Consider the following 13,183-nt stretch of genomic DNA (forward strand, 5'->3'; position numbering starts at 1 on the left):
AATGTCAAGTTCTCTTTTAGCTCTATCACATCCGGCTGCAGTACATGAGAAGGATCGGGAATGTATTTCCTGAGCATGGAGATGTGAAACACGGGATGAACGTGAGAAAGGTTGGGTGGTAGCTCCAACCGGTAGGCAACTGCTCCAACTCTATCCGTAACCTCAAAAGGTCCAATATACCGAGGTGCCAACTTGCCCTTCTTTCCAAATCTCATGACTCCCTTCATTGGAGAAACCTTTAGAAATACATAGTCGCCCTTTGCAAACTCCATCCCTTCGTGCAGTGCGCATAACTTTACGCCTCTTGAAATTTGTTTTGATCGTTCACGATTAAAGGAACTACCTCAAGTGTCTTGCACTAGCTCTCCATCATGCACCGTCGCTTCCCCAATTTCTTTCCCACACAGATGAGAACTACACTTACTTCCATATAGGGCCTCATAGGGTGCCATCCCTATCTTTGGAATGGTAGCATATTGTAGGCAAACTCCGCCAAAGCTAGCTGCTCATCCCATTGACCTCCAAAATCCAAGACACTCATGCGAAGCATGTCTTCCAGTGTTTGGATTGTCCTTCCGGACTGTCCGTGCATGCGAGGGTGGAAAGGCATCTTGAAGTTCAGCTGTGTGCCAAGTACCTCCTGCAACTTTCTCCAAAACCGAAGTGAATGGGGCCCTCTGTCGGATATTATGGAAGCGGAACTCCATGCAATCGACTATTTCTCGAATGTAGAGCGGGCATCTTGTGCCACGAGTATATAGTCTTCTGGTAAGAAGTGAGCTGATTTGGTCAAGCGGTCTACAATTACCCATATCGAATCATATCCTCGCGTGAGTGCAGGCAACCCAGTCCACAAAATCCATAGTGATCATTTCCCACTTCCATTCTGGGATAGGGAGCTCTTGCAGCTTCCCTGACGGTCTCTGGTGTTCAAACTTCACCTTCTGACAAGTCAAGCACTTGGACACAAAGTCTGCTATGTCTCTCTTCATGCCATTCCACCAATAGCTATCCTTCACATCATGGTACATCTTGGTGGAACCTGGGTGGACACTGTACAGTGTGTAGTGTGCCTCTCGCATGATTTCATTCCTGAGGTTGTCCACATCGGGCACACATATCCTAGAACCTTGCACTAGGGCGCCATCATTGGCAAATCCAAACTCACCACCTTCACCTTCTTTGTACTCTTTCTATGATCTTCATCAATTGTTGGTCTCTGTGCTGGGAAACTCTAACTCTGTCTCTCAAGTCTGGCCTCACTGAAAAGTGAGCCAACAATACCCCCTCATCTGAAAGATCTAGGATTAAACCTTGATCCATCAACTCATGTACCTCCTGAATCAATGGTCTCTTCTCTACTGAAATGTGCGCCAAACTGCCAGAAGATTTTCTGCTCAAGGCATCTGCCACAACATTGGCCTTTCCAGGGTGGTACTGGATGGTGCAATCATAGTCTTTCAGAAGCTCCATCCATCTCCTCTGTCTCAAGTTCAAGTCCCTCTGTTGGAAGATGTACTTCAAACTCTTATGGTCGGTGTATATCTCGCACACTTCACCATACAGGTAGTGTCTCCAGATTTTTAGTGCAAAGACTACAGCCGCCATTTCCAAATCATGGGTGGGATAGTTCTGCTCATGCCTCTTCAGCTGCCTTGAAGCATAAGCCACTACCTTTCCATTCTGCATCAAAACACACCCTAGGCCAACTCTGGAGGCGTCACAATACACGGTGTATCCTTCACCACTCACAGGTAGTGTCAACACAGGGGCAGTGGTTAGACACTCCTTGAGTTTCTGGAAACTCACCTCACAGTCATCTGTCCAAATGAATGGAACATTCTTCCTGGTCAACTTAGTTAGGGGAGCCGCTATCCTGGAGAAATCTTGTACAAAACGCCTATAGTAGCCAGCTAAACCCAGAAAACTTCGCACCTCAGTGACTGTTGTAAGCGTAAGCCAATCAGTTACAGCTTCAATTTTCTTGGGATCCACTTGAATGCTGTCACTAGAAACCACGTGTCCCAAGAATGAGATGCTTTCTAGCCAAAATTCACATTTTGAAAATTTGGCATATAGCTGGTGCTCCCTCAACGTCTGCAACACCATCCTCAAGTGCCACACGTGTTCTTCCTCGGTCTGAGAGTATACCAGAATGTCATCTATGAATACGATGACAAAATGGTCCAAAAATGGCTTGAACACCCTGTTCATCAAGTCCATGAAGGCTGCTGGTGCATTAGTGAGTCCAAAAGACATCACCAAGAACTCATAATGACCATATCTTGTCCTGAAAGCCGTTTTGGACATGTCCTCATTCCTGATTCTCAGCGATGGTAGCTTGATCGCAAGTCTATCTTTGTAAAGAATCTAGCTCCTTGGGTGATCAAACAGATCATCGATCAGGAAGTGGATACTTGTTCTTCCTTTGTCACCTTGTTCGGTATGTCTGTAGTCAATGCACAACCTCAATGACCCATCCTTCTTTCTCACAAATAGAACAGGAGCACCCCAGGGTGAAGTACTCGGACGTATGAAACCCTTGTCCAAAAGCTCCTGTAGTTGCTCCTTTAGCTCTTTCAATTCTGCTGGTGCCATCCTGTAAGGTGGCATGGATATGGGATTTGTACCCGGCACAACATCAATACAAAACTCTATTTCCCTTCTGGTGGCAACCACAGAAGCTCCTGCAGGAAGACATCCATAAATTCTCACGATACAGAACATTTTCCATCTTGACACCTTCTATAGATGTATCTCTCACCAATGCCAAATACCCTTGGCATCCACGCCTCAACATTTTTCTGGCACTAATTGCTGACACCAAGTTATATGGAGCTACGCTCCTGTCACCATCAAAGCTAAACTCTTCCACACCAGGTATGTGGAAATACACCTTTTTGTTCCTGCAGTCTAAAGTGGCATAGTGAGTTGCCAACCAATCCATCCCCAAAATTACATCAAAGTCCATTACTGGTAGAGGGACCAAGTCTGCTGGGAGGATCTTTCCATCCACTACTACTGGGCTACCCGGAAAAACCATATCTACATCTATGTTGTCACTAAGTGGGGTAGCTACTGACAAAGGACACTCTAAAGTTGTAGGGTTTCTACCCAACCTCATGGCAAACACAGGGGAGACAAATGAGTGCGTAGCACCCGGATCTATCAAAACACGAGCCTCATAGGAACAGACCAGAAGAATACCTGCCACAACTGCATTTGAAGCTTAAGCATCCTGGTGGGTCAGGGTGAAAACTCGAGCTTGACCCCTGCCCTGAGTGGCAGAACCTTGATACTGACTTCTACCTCCTGATCTGCCTCCAAATCCACGTCCCCCTTGTCCTCGGCCCTGTTGGCCACTGAACTGACTGCCTGCCATGTTGGAAGTACCCGGATACAACTGGCGAGGAACATTTGCAACAGAATCCTGTGACCCCATCTATGGCTCGCTGAACACGGGGCATTCCCTAGCAAAGTGACCTGGTTGGCCACACCTGAAGCATACTCCTGACTCCATCAAACAAGGTCCTGAATGTCCTCTTCCACCTTTGTGCACACGGTGCAAAGAGGATCTGAACCAGACCAGGCTGCTGTACCCAGCGTGACCCTGCTTTGGATCCGTACCACAGTGCAGATCCTCGTGGTCTGTGTCTAAAACCACTTCTCTTGCTCCTACCCTTTCCTCTGTAATTACTCTGGCCACCACTATCCGGAGTACCCATTTGGGGAACACCTGAAGAACCCTCTGCTCTGTTTTTCTTTGCTCTTTATTGTCATCCACGGCATAGCTAATCTCAATCATGCAGCTCGATCAACCACCACATCAAAAGACTGATCCGACATCATGGCCAGGTTCGCATACCTCCTGTCAAGCCCCTTTAGGAACCTCTTCACCTTCATAGTTTCTGTAGCTACTGCTGTAGGGGCATATCTGCTAAATTCTAGAAATTCTGTAGCATATTCATCTACAGACCTGCCATTATGTCTTAGGGCCTCAAAGGCCCACTGTTTCTGATCTCTGAAGCTTTCCGGCACAAACTGATTGATAAAAAGTTCCACAAACTGAGCCCATGTCAAGCCCTCCATCCGGGGTAACACGTAGTCATTCATCCATTGTCTAGGCATAGGCCCCATGACATGCTGCATACACTCTATCAGTCTTCTATCGATCAAGCTGTAATTACATTCTGCTGTCTGCGAGAATCCAAAAACCGATATGCATCGTCTGACACATCATAAGTACCAGGCACCAACTTCTTGAAATTTATGATCTGTTTGTAAGGTTCCCCTCTTGGTGCGGTGGACTGCTGCTGCTGTGGAGGGTGTACCATATATTGCGCCATCATATCGATGGTTCTCTGCAACCCAGCTAGAGTAGCTGCCATGGGATCCATGGGACCCTGTGCCATAAAAGACTGATCCTGTACTGGTGGTAGCTGCTCTTCTACTTGAGCAGCTCTAGGCCTCGTACCCCGCCTCCTCGGGGCAGGCGCCTCATCCTGTGCTGACACCTCGTCAGGCACATCTGGTTACAGTGCGATGGCGGCTCTCTCACCTTCTACGCATTTTCACGAAATTCAGCGGCATTAGCCCACAAAATTTAAGCGCACATTACGGCTCTATAGACTCAGATTTATACACAATATATGGAGCAGAAACTAGTAGCAAAGACGACAATGCAAGACGAATGTGGACCCTATTTTTCCGCATGTGACTCCTAGTAGACTCTTCCCAACACTTAGACAATTTTTCCCTAAGAATCTGGAGCCTAAGCTCTGATACCACATCTGTCACGACCCAACCTATGGGCCGGACCGGCACTAGGTCCTGGGCCAGCCTAAAGCCCCTGAGGCCCGTAGTAAGCCTAGCTGTTCATTTACCCAATTCTAAGGCCCATTTGGGCCCAATTTCAAGAAAACAAACGGACAGAGTCCGGCCATAAAATGGACTTTCCAACGGGGAGTTTTTGACTCACCCGACCTGTAAACACAATATATAGTCATTTGGGGAGCTCAGCTCACCCTCCACATACTCATCAACATAAAAATAAATGGGAGCTTAGCTCCCTCATCCAATCCATCAAACATGCATAGCATATTAAGTTTACAGGTCCCAAAATAATAATTTAGTTTACAGACCCAAATCAAATAAACATTTCTAACACATGCGGAAATTCTAAGATTTAACAAGTTTATACAAACAGTAATAATTGACTGCGAGGAGAAAGCGAGTTAACCTCAAAAAATATCCTCCTGTGGCTGTAAAAATTTTTGAGCGAGTGAGCATTCGACTCAGAGAGTAAAATATCAATTTTTAACCATAATCCCTATAACTATCTAAAACTAATGCACCCTGTAGAGTGAAATGCAACATCAACAACATTTTCACATCATAACATCAAAAAGGTAATTTGGAGCACTCACACACCCTGTAGTATCGATCATAACATATGGGAGCTGATCCCCTATCTGACTCTCTTAAATCCAACTTTGGTGCAGTGAATTACTCAAGCTCGGACTTCCACTTAATAACCAAATCGAGGGTCCCAGAATTACTCAAGCGTGACTACCCCTCGAAGGATCGGGTCAATGAATTACTCAAGCGTGACTACCCGTCCTATCCATAGTCCACACCACATCACACGCACGCTAATGCACGCACACTGCTCCAAATTACCACAACAACATCCATGGCACATCAACAGTTATGAATGCAACATAAATCGTGCCTAGAGTTTAACTACATAAATATATGCATATAAGTGATGCATGGGCATGCTTGAACATATAATAATATCGAAATTACAATTAAAATTAATATTCTACTCACAGACTTGACGATGGTCACTGAGTAAGGCGAAGGAAGAAAGGCATCGACTCACGACAATTTTATTACAATCATTTAATAAATTTGACTCAATACAAACAAAGAAAAAGACCAATACGTCCTAAGTCGTGCCGAAAATCCGGCAGAGTCTCCCCTATACCTAGGACCTACCCAACCTGCAAAATGGCTCAAAACACACTTCTATATTCACAATCCATATATCCACAGCTCAATCATATCACACAGCCCCTCCTGGGCCCATCAAATCAATCATCCATCACAATATGTAAAATTTCAATTTAGTCCCTATAATTGACCATTTTTGCAAAAACTGCCCAAATCAGCTCTAAAAATTCTAAAACTTTGCCCCGCGGTCCTTAGCAATATTACTAAGCTATTGCAAAAAGAATCATAATTTTCTAAGCTACCACGAATATTTTACGGATTTTTAATCCTATTTAAGCACTAGAAAATTACGTAAAAACAAGGTTCGGGTTTACCTTTGCCGATTCCGACTTCGGGAACGCACTCGGGACGTCTGACAATGGGGGGCTAGCCAAAATCTCGGTCCAATTCGGAGACTTTTCCTGAACGGTCCATTCGCCGAAATTTGCGCACTGTCAACTATCGAATTTCCGCGAATCGAGGATACCTACACGAAGCCCATAACACGGGGGTTAGTACATAAATTTTTCAGAATTTTCTAAGCTCATTTAATGCTCGGAAAAACACTGCGAAGTTCCGTGGGACCCACCGAAAAACGGTGTCGGAAAAATTCGAAATTTATATCGTTACGAAGCTCTCGACGAGTGGAGCGTGTTGGTAGCCTCGGTTTTCTCGTGGGATTCACGGTTTTCGAGAAATCTAGCCCAAAAGTCGAAATGGGCTAAAAACTTCCCGAGCAAAAATTGGACAAACCGCTCGATGGATTTCGGCGTTCTTAGTGTCTATGGAAAGCTCTCGCCGAGTAGATGATTTTAGACACAAGACCCGGTCCAATTGGTGGCCGGATCGGCCGGATTTTGGCCGGAGAAGCAGGAGGGGCGCGCGCGCTTCGGCCGTTTGGGAGGCGTGGCCTACCGGGATACCGGGAGGCGCGGCGAGGTGGGGACGCAGGGGAGGCGGCTGGCCGGCGGCAGGGGAGGGGAGGAGAGAGAAAAGAGAGAGAAAAGGGAGATGGAACGTCGCGCGCGGGAGGAAGAAAAAGGGAAGAAGACTGGTCCGATTCGACTGGTCCGATCCAGTCCGGTTCGATTCGAAATACAGAATTTTGAATTTTTACTCTGCCTCGGGACCGAAAACGAGGTCCAAAAATTCCGAAAAAATTTTAAAAAACTCAGAAAAATACGTAGACTCCAAATATATTTTTAGTTTTGCCACGTGGTCTTTAAATAAATTTTTAAAATTCATCAAAGTTTATATTTTCGGAAAATCGAACCCGATTTTTAAAATCCGAAAAATCTCAAAAAAATTCCTAAAATTTAAATAAAATTAAAATACCAAAATGCTCATAAAAATTAAAATTTTGGGGTGTTACAATTTAATTATAAATCAAGTAACTATGATCAATTTGATCAATTAATAAAATAATTATTACAAATTAGATTAATTAATCAACTATTAAACAATTAGATTATAAATCAACTAACTATAATAAATTATAATTAATAAAATAACTATTAACAATTAGATTAATTGATAAAGTAACTATTAATCAAATAGATTTTAATCAAATAACTATGATCAATTAGAACATAATCAAGTACTATTAGGTATTTTATCAATTAATCAAGCAAATCATAATCAATTAGATTATAAATAAAGTTACTATGATTAATTACAGAATAATCAAATACTATCGACTATTTTATCAATTAATCAAATATATCATAAATCAAGTAATTATAATTAATTTCACTATAATCAATTTCATCAATTAATCAATTAGATAATAATAAGTATTATTCAATTCTAACTGAAATAACTGACCGAACTAAATCAATTCAAAAATTCAGTTTGATGCAGTTTTATTTTTGAATTTTTCAATTTACTCGGTTTGGTTTTGGAGACAACATAATAATTTTATTTTTTCTTCCCTTTTATGAAAAGTATATCACTTGATTAATTAAATCATAAATCAAGTAACTATGATCAATTAGATCAATTAATGAAATAACTATTAATAATTAGATCAATTAATTAAGTAACTATGATAAATTATATCATAATTAAGTATTATCAGGTAATTTATCAATTAATTAATAATATAGGGGTGAGCATTATTCGATTCATAGCAACATAACCGATCAAGCCGAATTAATTTAGAAATTCAATTCAATTCAGTTTTTATTTTTGAAATTTTCGATTTATTCGATTCGGTTTTGGAGATAACATAATATTTTCCTTTTTTCTTATTTCTTGTGAAATTCAAATCACCTAATTAATTAAATAATAAATCAAGCAACTATGATCAATTAATCAATTAATTATTAATAATTAGATCAATTAATCAAATAGATATTTAAAATTAGATCAATTAATTAAGTAACTATTAATCAATTAAATCTTAAATCAAGGAACTATAATCAATTAGATCATAGTCAGTTACTATCAGATATTTTATTAATTAATTAAGTAGATCATAATCAATTAGATAATAAATCAAATAATTATAATCAATTAGATCATGATTAAGTATTATTAGATACTTTATCAATTAATCAAGTATACATAATTAATTATATTATAAATCAAATAACTATGATCAATTACTTCATAATCAAGCACTATAAGATATTTTGTCAATTAATCAAATAGATCATGAAACTAAGTGACTATGATAAATTACATAATAATCAATTAGGGTATTTTATCAATTAAACAAGTAGATCATAATTAGTTAGATTATAAATCAAATAACTATAATCAATTACATTATAATTGAGTACTATTGGGTATTTTATCAATTAATCAAATAGACCATAATCAATTAGATCATAAATCAAGTAACTATAATCAATTACATTATAATCGATTTTATAAATTAATTAATTAGATAGGGGTAAATATTATTTGATTTAGATTGAAATAACCGCAAAACCGAATTAATTCAGAAATTTAGTTTTATTTTAATAAAAATTAGGTTTGATTCGGTTTTTATTTTATTTTTAGTTCAATTCTAGAGGCAACATAGTATTTTCCTTTTTTATTCCCTCTTAAGAAAATCGGATCGCCTTTCATAGTTTTAGAGTTTCAATGGCGTATGAGATGAAAAACATAAATTCAAATTGAAAAGAACGAAAAAAAAAAGAGACTAAATGTAATAACTTGAATCATATATATATATATATAGTATTTAAATATTATTTTAATATTATCTAACTAATTTATAATTTTTGTAAAACTTTCATTTATATATTTTTAATGTTATTTCTAAACATATTTTATAAATTATTTAATAGTCCAATTTTGATTAAATGATTATTTTTAAATATTTATGTTAAATCAATTAACAAAATATATTATTTCATTATTGTTAACTTTGGTTCCAAGATTTGATTAATTATTATTAATTTGATTATTATTATTATTATTGTTATCAATATTATTTAATATATATTCTTTATTATTTAATTGTACATGTATTTGTATTTTGGAACCCAATTGAAAGGAATTTTGGATCCATTTGATTATACCCAAAAAGTTAAGGACTAAAAGTGTAATTAAAAGTTAAAAAAAAAAAGATTTTCAAAATCATGCAACAGACACCACCCCTCCCCCCCACCCCCCCCTCAATGCTCTCTCTCTTCTCTCCCTCACCTTACTAGTGGCTCATGGCTAGCAACCACCCCAGGTGGCCATAGCTCCTCCAGGAGACCGTCAGAGTTCAAAAAACAACAGCTGGCAAAGAGAAATCCAATACCCATGCGAAGAGAGAGAAAATTGCCACCTCCACTTCCAAGCTTCATTTCCGGGTGTTTTTGACCTCCAAACGGAGGCATTGGATTCTTGGGAGTGAGAGCTTTCAAATGGGACCAACCTCGTCGGATTTCAAGGAGTTTTCTACGAGGTGGAGGAGAGAGAAGGTAGTAGCATTTTGGCATTTTTCCAGATGATCTGACCATCGGATCAACGATCCGAGATCATCGATGAACTCAGAGTGATGAAACCTTTGAAATGGAATCGGCCTCCTCTGATCGAACACCATTTGAAATAGGTGATCATCGGACTATCCAAATCGCTTGATGAGATTTTCGATTTTTTTCTATGCCCATAAATTAAATATAATTATATGATAATTATTAACAATTTATGAACTTTGTTTAGGTGCGATCAGATTGGCGATAGGTCATGGGCACTTGGGACCGAGTTTTTAGCCCGATCTGGGTGTCCGGCAGAATGTCCTAGAAAGAGGTCATGTTTACGGTTGTTCTTAGAATTTTCAGACATTTCGGACGCATTCTAGATGTCAGAATTTACAAAGGTAGTCCCTAACGCAAATTGTGTAGTTTGTCCCTTGCTTAAACTAACTGGTTAAATCTGTAAAATATTTCTGACTTAGAAAATTTTGGTAAAATGGCTTTAATTAATACAAGGATGATGTGGAGGACCTCCAGAAATACTTTTATAATTTTTAAAGAGCTAAAAATAATTTTTTAGACTGTAAAAGAGTTAGAGACCTGAGTTAGAGTTTGAAATATTTGACCTATGTTAGAATCCTTATAGGCTCCGGATGGACATTATAATTATTGTTTGTGGGCTTGAAACCCTATTTGTTGCGGTTATTACATTTTTCTTGTAGGAAAGTTAGGTCCAGTTATAGACTTTAGAAATTATTATTGCTTCCTTAATTAAATTAATTAGTTAATTTTGTCAGTAAATTAATAGAGGTCAATGTGTATATTTAGGTGATCGGTGCCGACTGTCTTTTCCTTCCAGCCAAACTAGTTGTAGTCAAGTCTACCAGTCTATGAGTTGAATATTGATTATTTTTATAATTTCAATATTAATTATATATCTGGCATGCTCGTGGATTCTATAAATAATTAATTATGCACATAGTTAATATATTAAGGGTATTTTTTTTATTGATGCATATTTAATTATTGTTAATTGTTGTGATTGACGCCCTCAGAATAATTTGGAGCTCTGTGTGTGTGTGTTGGCGTGAGTATGGTGTGGATATGGATATGAGTAGAACGGGTAGTCGCGGTTGGAGCTTGACTCACTGGGACCCGATCCTTATATATGGATAAGTCAGGGTGAGTACGACTTTGAATTGATCTCGCTAACTCCTGTACTTGGATTATTAAGCGAAAGTCCGATTTGAGTTGACCTCGCTGGCAGGTATTGAATTAAGAGAGTTGTATAGGAAATCAACTCTCATATATATATATATATATATATATATATATATATATATATATATATATATATATATATATATATTGATATGATACACTGGGTGCATGAGTAGCTTCAAATTAACTTCTCGTATGAATATTGGGTGAATTATTTATTTAATGTGTTGGATGAGCATTTCATGATAGGATAGTAATAGTTTTAGATAGTTATAGAAATTACATCTATAATTAATATTTAAACTCTCTGAGTCGAACGCTCATTACTGTTCAAATATTTTTTCCATGTTGCAGGAGAAGCAAGTTTATTTTTTTTAGTCTAACATGCCATTTTCCTTCGTAGGTTGTGCTTCTTAGTTTAATATTTTATTGTATCTAGTTATTTATTTATTTGTTTAATAATTAGAGCTCCGCTGTGAGACTAGTTTATGTATATATTGTATTAATTAATGAAAAACTTATGATATGAAATAGTTTGTACATGATGGGTATCAAGATTAAGTTGCGCTCCCCTATTTTTGGCTTCTTAATAAAAATTAGGTTGAGTTGGTCCTAAATAAATCTATAATATTTTATTATTTTTGTTTATATGTTGGGCCTTGATTTTGGTCCTGGTTATGGTTTTGGGAATAGTGAGGCTTACTACGAGCCTCGAGAGTTTTATGCCGGCCTAGGTCCTGGTGTTGGTCTGGCTCGTGGGATCGAGTCGTGACACTAAAAATAGATATATGCAGAAAATGAACTCCTACTTGAGATGGGTTATGGAGTTAGAGGTTGAGATAGGTTCGATTAAAAAAAATTAACAAACTGAAAATGGATATATGAAGAATCAAGTTATATTATGATATTCAGTTTGAAATCCAGGACAGAGTGAATCGGTTTGATTCAAATATTATAAAACCAGTAACCACCAGTTCGATATATATTCAGTTCATGATCAAGTATTTTAATTCTTATTTTAGAAGGGGTTACGAAGTTGGAAGTTAAGTAGGAGATAGCTTATTATCGGTTAAAGTAATAGTGGGTTCTTATAGGTTAAAGAAATAGTAGAATGATATCTGATTGGTTAAATAATTAGTAGGAGATTCAGGTCACAGGTTAAAGAGTTAATGATATTTAATTGGATGATCAATAATAAAAAAAAAAAAAAAAAAAAAAACTTGTAAACTTTTAAATTCAAATATGAAGAGTTAAATACACATTACACATTGGAAAGGTGCCTGAAATTTACTGATGTATCCCATTTATAAAAGTTTTGTCCATTTCATAAGTACACAATCGTTTTCCCTTAATTAAAAGCACACTTTGGCTTCCCAAGGATGAAGTCAAAGACCAACCATTGCAGATAATAACATAGCTAAACAACCGAGACATCATTTGCAAAAAGATTATCAATGAGACAGATGAGAAAAACTAGGCATATGTACTCAAATCAAAACGTTCGTGAGCTGAAGGACCACTACATCAATATAGAACACAGCCTTTCAGAGCTCATGCTGCATGTTATTGGAATATTGCTTCTTGGTACTCGCTTGCATAATGAAGAATCGAAGCCACTGTAGCTCTGCTACTAATCAATCAGGGTGGGACTGACTCTGCTGCTGTTGCCTGTTAACCCACCATCTTCATCATGTTCCTAATCAGCAATTTTTGGCATTTATGCATTGATTTGAGGATTTTTATCATTCATTTTCCTTGGTATATCTTTAATTTTTTCTGTAATTCATCATTTATCTCACCATGTTGTCTCTTCAACTTCCTACTCTCTGAGGACGATCCTCTTTTCAAAAAAAAAAAAAAAAAACTGGAGCATTAAACTAAATTGAAAACTTTGACAACGGAATTGTAATAGAACCTTCAAATCACATTGGCATTTCACCAATAGAGATTAACAAATTCAATGAATAACAACAGACTTTTCAATGATAAAACTCAGATTAATAGAAACCCACAAAATATCCAGCAACATGAAGTAAGTTCTGCGGAATTGAGGA

Source organism: Hevea brasiliensis, chromosome 13 (assembly GCF_030052815.1).
Source record: "Hevea brasiliensis isolate MT/VB/25A 57/8 chromosome 13, ASM3005281v1, whole genome shotgun sequence".
Taxonomy (NCBI): domain Eukaryota; kingdom Viridiplantae; phylum Streptophyta; class Magnoliopsida; order Malpighiales; family Euphorbiaceae; genus Hevea; species Hevea brasiliensis.